Below are 9,840 nucleotides of genomic sequence, written 5' to 3'. Positions count from 1 at the left end.
ATAACAAATAAGAGGGGGCAAGGTTAAAACTGCCTATAGTCACAGGGTTGGTGTGAGGGTTAAATGAAATTCTATCTGCTAAATGCTTGACACAGAGCAGGTACTGGAGAAATGTTAATCTTTCTCCTACCTTAATATATAAAATACAGTAAGGGCATTTAACTACAGGTAGATGAATCCTTTATAATGGAACCTATACTGTAGATAAATATGCCTTTTTCAAAAACATTCTGCCTGAATTTTAGAATCCTAATCAGAAATTCTGGAGTCCAAAACTTAAGTTAAATTCCACAAAAAAAAAAATCAAATGAAAAGTAATCAGTAGGTAAAAAAATTTCCCAAACCTGGGAACAGACATTCTGTTTGTCAGCATGGCATTATTTAAATACCACTACATTGTGACATGTTTGTTTTCAATTCTAAGCATATATTACTATAAAAAGACCCATGGTGAAAGCCTCTTGAATTAAGCAAGATATCTGATCCACTTAAATGATTTATGAGGAAGCTTTTATGCAGACAGGGAGACTTAGCAAATCCTGCAGCTCATGAAGACTCGAAGGGGTTAAAGTGGAAGGCTTATAGAAACTTTGCTTCTGAGCTTATCTCCTCCCTCTTGGGCTCCACACCGCTAAGGCTGAGCAGAGCTGAATCACTACCTTGCTGGCATACTATAAACTGTTGCCTGCGAAAAAGGAACTGGGGACTTAACTATTCAGGCTGCTTCCATTCAAGTGTTCCAGAGGGTATATACACCTCCAGACTTCTCTTGGCTCTTTGGAGTTTATAAGGAGCACGCATCTGAAACTGAACTCTAACTGTAAGTGGCAACCTGCATTTTAAGTAACTAGTAAAAGATGCTTTTCAGTTTTTCACTGGAAAGGTCTGTCTCTAGAAGATGAAAGAGAAAGCACACTTTGCACAGATGTAGTCGCGTTTCTTGCAAAACAATGCTTTCACTCTGTTTTCCAGATATTCCAGAGATGTTCCTGAACAAGTTGCCTGTTGGTGCAAGCTGCAAATGGGAGACTTAAAGGCCAAGCCCATTCATCCTATGAGCCAGGGAAGGTAAGAAAGGTTTGGAGATATTATGATGTTATTCACGGTAAAGTGAGCGGCATTATTTTATTTATCGGCAGGTGTGACAAATAGGCACCATCTGCTGCAGAAGATAGGGCAACTCCCACTTAAGAAAGCGTATTACTTAATGGCTCCAGCCACTGAAGAAGCACTTGCTGGCATTGTTTTTTTCATAGGCTGATGTGAAACTAGATACTCTTTAACAGCAACTACCTCCCGTGAATTGCCCTCTGGAACACAGGGCAAATAAATACGCACAGTGCATGAACTGCTGCAAGCTGTTGAAATTAATAATTTTGACTTTGTCTTCTGAATTGTTTTACCCATCACTTTCCTTAGCTATTTGGTAAGATTTTGGCTATGGATTTATCTAGCCAGGTGTCTGCAGAAAATTAAATTAACAGTGTAGTGTTTTCAGAACTTTACCTTCTTAAAGAAAAGTAACCTCTGGGAGCAACGTGACAACCAAAACATGAAAACAAGTTACATTTATCTCTCTATCCTCTGCACTTAGCACACAAAGATTTGCTGAGAAAAGGTCAATCTAAATTTGAGGGTGTACACAGAAGTTATTAGAAACAAGTTTCATCCAAGGAATCCCTTTCAGGATAAAAATTTCATGTTCCCCTCTCATTATAAGGAGAAAAATTCATGCTCTGTGGGTGTTTTTTTTTTTTTTTTTTTTTTTTTTAATGAGGCTAGCTATATGCTGATGTTGAGCATTAGAAAAGTCTTGGTATTTCCGTGTTCATGCCAAAAACATAAGATTTTTTTTTTATTACCAATAGTTATATTCACCGAGTTAAAGACAAAACAATCAGCAAACCAAAGTTGTATTCATATCACTGGGTATTTCAATTTACAGCAGAAGTGAAGTCAACCAGATGTTCAGGCTAATATTAAACATTGGCCAATTATTAATTTCTTACACTCTGCCTTCCCCCAAATATTCTTTCCCATTCCTATCACCCTTCCTTCTTTCCCCAAATTTACCTCCTTTCTCATTTTGTCTCTACTGCTTAATTGCTCATTTCCTCCCACCTCTTATCTGTCCACTTCCCACATCTCTCACCATTTTCTTCCTCACATTTTCTTCCTCCCCTCCTCCCCCTCCCCCAAGCACCCTTCCTTTCTTTTACAAATTCCTTCTCTTCTTCCCATTCCTAATTCTACCCCTTATCCCTCAACAGCTTTTGGTTGTTCTTCCAAGGATGACAGCCTGATTTTTATTTTATGAGCTTTCGAGAAAGAAGTACAAGATACTAAAATTTACAAGGGTCTTTTTACAAAAATCAGATATTTCAAAATTAATAGACTCGATTTCTTTTGAAATTGGTTATTTTTATTTGATGGTGCAAAACTTTTAATGGAGCAATCACATAATCTGTGCAACTCATTAGATAGCAAAGAGAGCTACAGCAACCTTATCTGGAAAGCTTTTGTGAGAAATTGTCAGATACAGACCCAGAGCAACAAAGAGAGTTCCCTAATCCCTAATTTGCTATTTACTCATGTCAAAGACCTTTATGGATGTAAAGAGTTAACTTGATAGACCTGTCTGCATTGATCAGGGTTTGTGGTGTCCTGCCAACTACAGGGGTTTTAAGAAATATATGATTATTGGTGGTGTGAATTCCATGGGGACTATACCTGAAATGATAAAGCATACATTGAATAAAAATGAAGAATGTTGTAAAAAATATATAAAATAATAAAAAAGAAAAATAAATAAATAAATAAGAAATATATGATTAGTTAGTTTTCCAAACTCTCAAATGAAATGTTTTAAAAAATTGTCAACTTTACCTGAGATCACTGTTCTCTAAAGCATTCTCCAAGCTTCACAGAATTCTAATAAATATTTTGTAAATATTAAGACTTAAGGAAGATACAAGGTCAAAAGTGCAGGAGGCAGAATGAGTACTATCAATTGTTACTGAAAGGCATCTTACAGACACAGTTGAGCTTTCTAAAATTTAAGGCTATCAACCCAGAACATGTAGTTTTCCCTTAAAAGACTATAACTGAAAGTAATTCAAAAGCAAAGTTTCTAAACAAGTGATTATTTCTTAATTCTAGATTATAACCTGGAATCATTAAGTCCCCTTTGTACAATTAGAGGTTGGAGAGAGGGTGAGGGAAAGAGAAAGAAAAGGGAGCTTGGGATTCTTTCTCAAGATACATTAGTTAACAGAAGATACATTAGTTAACAAGATACATTAGTTAACAGAACAGAGAAAAGGATGTGCTTCTCTCCAGATTATCAGTGCTCAGTGCATTTCTTCAGCCATATCCATGCATTTTTTTCAGCAGTTATTGTGTAGCTATTGTCAATATGGCTGTATAAGAGAGATTGAAAAAGATTCTCAAGGAGCTTATAAATTACAACTTGGGGAGAAACACATCAAATAGAGATATATAATATTAGATAAATGTAACTTCTCCAGGAGAGATGGAAAGCTTGTGGGAATTAGGATGTGGATGGGAAATCAAGGTCAGCTTGATGAGCTGAACCTTGAAGCACAGTAGCATTTCCCCAAGCAGAGACGGACGTGCAAGGATGGAAGGAAATTGTCAAGCAAAAACATGGAGGCAGGAATGTAGGTAACAGTGAGCTCCACTGCTTGATTCGAGGAGATAGTGGAAGGAATTTAGGTCTTCCAGGACCAGGGTAAAGACAGCCTTGAATGCCAAGCTAATGAGAATGGACTAAAGTCCAAAGGCAGGCAGTAAGGTGACTCAAAGGTGTTAAGTGGGCTTCCAAAATTGTATCCCTCTTTCAACCTATTAAAATTGTTATAAATGAATCATGTGGTGATAGAATATAGAGTTTAAAAAAGCAAGTTGAAAAAGATAGCCGGCTTGACACTTTAAAAAAAGAGCTCAAGGAAAATTAACATGTTTAGAAATGGGGTGTACCCGCATGTGTGAATGTGTGTGTGTGTGTGTGTGTGTGAAAATAAAAGCTAGATAATGAAGAACAAAAATTAGAGAGTTGGTTATTTCTGGGGAGGAATAGATAGTAGGATGAGATGGAAAGGAGCTGAAGTAGATGCTGTGTAAACTACTGGTTATTCTCAATCTTAAAATTGGTAGGTGATTGTTCACAGATATTTGTATATGGGTGTATTAAGCAGGCAAATTAACGAGGCCCTGAATGTACCCAAGATGACAATGTGCTATAAACCAAGGAGTATGATTTCTCCAAATCTCTGGACCTGTTGCAGTCCATAGGCGAGGAGAAATATGCTAAGATACTATAAAGGCTTCTCCCCTTGGCTTGCACTCCAGTGCCTGCTTATTTTCTTTCCCTTTCTCTTCTGAAGGGCAGGTGAAAAACTAACTTATGAGAAACATGAGTAAAAACATTCATTAAGCTGTTGTCTCTGAGCCAGCACCACTCTTAAGGAAAGGAGCTGCAGAGGGGAGAGGTGGCAAGGGAGGCTGCTTGGACTGAAAAGCTCTACATGAAACCCATTTAGTAAATGGGGGCAGCTGAAATCAAAAGACACCTCAGTGTGGGTTGCCTGGGCCTGTCAGGCCCTGAATTGTGAGCCTCTGTTCTATTGCAGAGAAGTGCTTCTCAGCCCTGGCACCGTGTCAGAATCACCTGTGTCGTTTTTAAGCCATACTGAAGTTCATGTCCCACACAGACCAACTGATTAGTGTCTCTGAAGGAGGCCCCAGGTGTATGTATGTTCAAAAAGCTTAATACATGATTCTGACAGGCAGCAAGGGCCAGAAAAGTCATTTCTTTCAGCAAGTGCTTAGAAACTCTGAGTAGCTGGCTCAAATGTAGATTTCAGGGTCCTATCTCCAGAAATTCTGACCTAGGAAGGAAAAGAAGGGGCCTAGAAATTTGTATTTTAATAAGCCTCTTTCAGGTGACTCTGAGGAAGGAACTTCTTTGGGCCACATTAAGAAACGTTGCCCCAAAGGTTCCAAAACACTAGGGCCTCAGGGTGACTACTTTGTGTATTGGTTTCCTAGGGCTGCCATAAACAAATTACCTAGAGGATGGCTTAAAACAACAGAAATGTATTCTCTCAGGCCCAGAGGCTAGAAATCTCAAATCAAGGCACCTCCTATCAGGCCATGATCCCTTAGCAATCTGTGGGGTAAAATCCTTCATTTGCCCTGCTAACTTTGGCTTTGCTGGCAATCTGTGGCTTTTTTTTTTTTTAACTTTAAGATGCATCAGTCCAGTCTCTCTGCCTGTCTTTCTGTGTGTGTGTCTTCTCTTCTTATAAGGACACCAGTCATTAGATTAGGGCCAACCTAATGACCTCACTTGAACATGATTACATCTGCAAAGACCCTACTTCCAAATAAGGTCACATACACAGACACTGGGGGGTTCAAACTTAAAACAGGTCTTTTGGGGAACACGCTGTTTTAGTTTTTTTTTTTTTTTTTTTAAGTAGGAGCCCCAAAACAACCAATAAAACAGATTAATTATGTTCTTTAGCTTGGATATCTAGAGAGACAATTATCACTACTACTGATAGTTAATCCTGAAAGCTTAGTGTACAAAGAACCACCTAAAAATTTTGTGTGTGGAATGCATATATTTGGGCCTTGATGATGTTACTGGAATGCCGGATGACTTCAGTTCCCTTGGCAAATAAAAGGAAACAGTTTGAGGAGAAGGAAAGTAGTTTGTCAACAAACTGAGGAGGGCAGCAGACTAGTGTCTAAAAGACCACTGTCCTGCTCTTTAGCAGAGGGCAGGGGTATTTATCCAGAGTTACAAGGGAGTGGACAAGGGTCAGCATGTCCATCCTTGTGATACAAGCATCTGGAGATTTGGGGGAAATTCAGGTTGGCACCAGCTTGCTTTACTATCACCTGGTGGTCAGCAATTCTGATGTTATCTTCCCAGCATGTAAGAATGTAAGAAAACAACATTTGTTAAGCCTAGAGGGTAAATAAAGAAAATGGGAACCCTTATCTTGTGAGAGAGAGAGAGAGAGGCAGGTGCTTTGTCACTGTATCACTATAAAGTCTGTCTCTAGGAGGATTTTCAAGCCACCACCATGGAGATTAAGATCCTAGGCCCAGACTTAGAGTGTATGTTTTAATAAGTGCACTAGCTAAATCATATGATCAGCTAATTTGGAAAACACTGTCCTAATCTAACCTATTTATTATCTGCTGGTCAGTGGTCTGAATATACTTTAATCTTTTAAAAGCTATTTGCCACAGAGGGAAAAAAGAATTAAAGTTATGAAAACTCGGGATACCATCTTAAAACTAATTTGCCCACAGCAGACCATTTCACAATATATCAGTTGATTTTTATTACAAAAAAATTACTGTCTGTTTTTCTTAGGTTCCTGAATTGTTTATTTTTGTTTTTAAATTTCAGGAAAGTCAATCTGTTGAACAACCTTGAGAATCAAATCTTCTGAGCCTAGACCTCCTGCTGCCAGCATGTCTAAGACATCTTCCGTCTGAAAATTGCCAGGTCTGAGAATAATTTCCCTCCAGCGCACTGTGAGGGACAGCCACAGAGCTGTAGAAAACACATCTAGATTTCCAACCCTCAAGGTGTGCCACCTGAGCAAGCTCCATCCTTAGGGAAGATTCAGAAAGACACATCATAAGGGGTGAAAACTCAGATATGCTGAACCTGAAATATACAAAAACCTTTAGAAAATCTCCTAACAGAGGAACCCAATTAAATCTATGCAATTGGTGAAACAAAAGTACTTAGATGAGCTACAGGTAAAACAGAGCCCTTTCTCCCTTAACCAAAACAGAGTAGAAATTTGATTTAATAGTTGGAGAAATTCTTGTCCCCATACCAGTATTATAAGACAGTTTCCCCATTTTTATTTTAATCAGTATCAGAGTAGCACTGTGGAAACCAAAATATTTATTTTTTTTTGTAAAAAATGATTAAGATGTTCAAATAAAGCCTATAGGTTAGGGCGGTTCTGTGCTGGAGGACAGAGTGGGTGGGGCCATTGCCAAATTAGAACATTACGATTTTCTTGCTTGTGTACTTGGTTCTGACCCCGATTGCCTTGTATGAGATTGTTAGAACACCTCCTACACTTTCAGAGACATTCTACCTGACTGTGGAATGCCTCAAGGGCAATAAAATATTAAGTAGAAGAGGTACCAACTCGAGTCTTGAGTGATGTCGGAGGTACATTTCAAGCACCATGGAAATCTCACTGGACGGGCCCATTTTCCCACCCTGGCCACAGAGGTTGATACCACTTCAGATAAGTATTCCAACCTGTACATGTATGTGGGCTTGTTCCTGAGCCTCCTGGCCATTCTCCTCATCCTGCTCTTTACAATGCTCCTTCGGCTCAAACATGTCATCTCACCCATAACTGAGAGCACAGAAAGTGTTCCTCAATTCACAGATGTCGAGATGCAGAGTCGAATCCCCACTCCTTAAACCAAGATGAAGGTGAGCTTCCATGGCTCTCAGTAAACTTTTGTACGTTGATGTTCTAGAACACTTCCTTGTTTGCATGTAGCTTCCCACCTAAAGTACCAACTAGTTATTCATGTTTTCTTTTTCTGTTCTTTATTTGCACTTTGCTTGTGGGATATCTAAGAGGTTTAAGAATTGTTCTTTGTCAGAAATATAGGAAATGGCAGCTGGTTGGGAGGGCAGGTTTCCATAGTAACCAAAGAGAGCCTCAACTGTGAGCAAACATCAGACCAGAGAAATTCTTAAGCTGTTACAAGAAACACAGGATCTGTGTAAGCTCCAAGAACAAAGAATTTGCCTTCAAGAACTGATTGTTCAAAGAGGGTATCCCAAGAAAAGGACTAGAATTAATTTAGCACTTGGACCTTAAAGAATCACCTCTGCTGACATGAAGATAAATCACATCAGAGGTTAATGGAAGGGATCACTAACCCTTTCCCAAAGGAACAGTGATTTGATCATCTGAGGCCTTTGGGCTTGTTCCAAATGAAAGAAGACATTTAAAGAAACTTTCATTTAAAAGAGCAAGTTTGCAGAAAGAAATTTCTAGTTAACAGACTCATCTAGAGAGGGAAAATGTGTATTTTATATCTGTGTTATTACTATTATTGGACTTTTAAAAACTCAGATAATGGTAGATGTATTACAAAACTTTGGAATGATGAGCTTCCCCAAAAGCCGGGAAAGAGTAAGTCAAAATACATTCATGACAATGAGCCTTATATTATACGTGCAGGTTCTTTGCCTTTTTCTCCCTCCCCATCACGCTCCAAGATTGAGTTGTACACACAGATGAGCTTGTTTAAAGGTGGCCTTGGCAAAGAAGAATCAACTATTCTTTAAAGCAGAAAGGAAATAATCTTGGTATTCTATCATTGAATAATTGTGGCTTTGAACAAAACTTTCAAGCCTCTGGGTCCCAGTTTTTTCTTCTGAAAAATGATCAGAAAGCTATTTATTCATCACTAGACTCCTTTTATATCTGTCAGAAAAACAGGGAGGAGGAAGGGACTAAACAACACCCTCCAACAAATTCTTAATGAGATCAATTCCTCAAGTGTCACATTTGTCTTTCCCAGAAAATGCCCCCCCTTCCTATCCCTGCCAAAAGATGAAGTGTTCACTTATCTAGAAGAGAAATATATTTTGAAAAGTTCCAGCCTTATAAGTAGCCCTAGTATGGCCATAGTGGAGAAAGAACTTTGATTTTTTTTTTTAAATTAACATTCCAAAGGGGAACCAAAGGAGATGAGTAGTGTTTACAAAGGAGAAATTTCAAGTCTGATCATAAGCTTGCCACCAAAGATCTAAATACACCTGTGTTAAATTCTGCCTGCTTTTTAAAAAAGTCAGTTCTCTCCTGCCCCTGAAAAGTGGTCAACAAATTTCACCGGGTGCTCCCTCGGGAACTGCAGTGGTGGTGAGAGAGAAAGGGAATAGATGTTAGGTTAATGCCACCTCCACCAGACATGCTGCTCTCTCTAGTCTAACCAATTTAGATTGGCCCCTTTACTCTGATCTAAATCTAGCATGGTGGTGAAATTCCCAAGTGCTTTCTACTTTTATACACAGTCATTTGCCAATACTTCCCTCTCCAAGGGGCTGCAAAGTGTGAAATCCCCACATGCAGAGCTAAACTTAGCAGCAAGGCTGACTCTGGCACACCTGTTACAACAGAGAACTGTAAGAGATGGCAGCTGCACGCTGCACCATTCAGAAGAGATCAACAGGTAGGCTAAGACTCGAGTAGGGTGAACACTTCCCTTTTGGCATGATGTTTTCCAAAATGCAAAGTGACTTGTATATTATTACATTTGGTGGCTTAAGTTGTGTCTTTATTCAACACTCAGACTCCGTATACCCTTTAAAAATTCAGTTCTGGCAGTTATGCAAGACTTCATCATAGACTGCAAGCATACCCCAGAACTTCTCATGGACACACATCTCCCCTCACTCCAGGCTCTCCCTTTTGTGCTCACAGTATTTGAATGCACTTTACAATGAAGATGTCAATGGCTGGATAATTGAAGGAACTGATTATACTTTTGGCAGTAGCAAATAGCAAGATGCCCAATGCCTTGTTGCTGAATCTGATGAAGAAACAGTCTGTAAATCTATTCCCTGCCAGCCCACCCTCCCCAACCCAACTTTCAGGAGTTTAAAACTGCTCTTTAATCACCAACTTGGATGGAGATTCCTGATTCCTGATTAGGCTACTCACCTGGAAAACAACCACCCTCTTTCATCACAACTACCCTCATGGGATGCAGATCTTCACTGAGCATTAGCCAAAATACACCACATGG

General features: G+C 39.1%; 1 long non-coding RNA gene across 1 annotated transcript; it reads left to right on the top strand.

Moving 5' to 3' along the window:
• The first annotated feature begins 637 nt into the window (after positions 1 to 637).
• On the top strand, positions 638 to 7,210 carry LOC129145863 (uncharacterized). Its single transcript, XR_008551986.1, has 3 exons — positions 638 to 820; positions 973 to 1,068; positions 6,449 to 7,210. It is a non-coding gene; the product is annotated as an uncharacterized LOC129145863 (long non-coding RNA).
• Positions 7,211 to 9,840: the final 2,630 nt, after the last annotated feature.

This window comes from Talpa occidentalis, unplaced genomic scaffold (genome assembly GCF_014898055.3).
Source record: "Talpa occidentalis isolate TD23 unplaced genomic scaffold, MPIMG_talOcc4v2.1 talOcc4.15, whole genome shotgun sequence".
In the NCBI taxonomy this organism is placed as follows: Eukaryota; Metazoa; Chordata; class Mammalia; order Eulipotyphla; family Talpidae; genus Talpa; species Talpa occidentalis.
The sequence above is the reverse complement of the archived record's forward strand: the minus strand, read 5'-3'. Positions and strand labels throughout refer to the sequence as shown.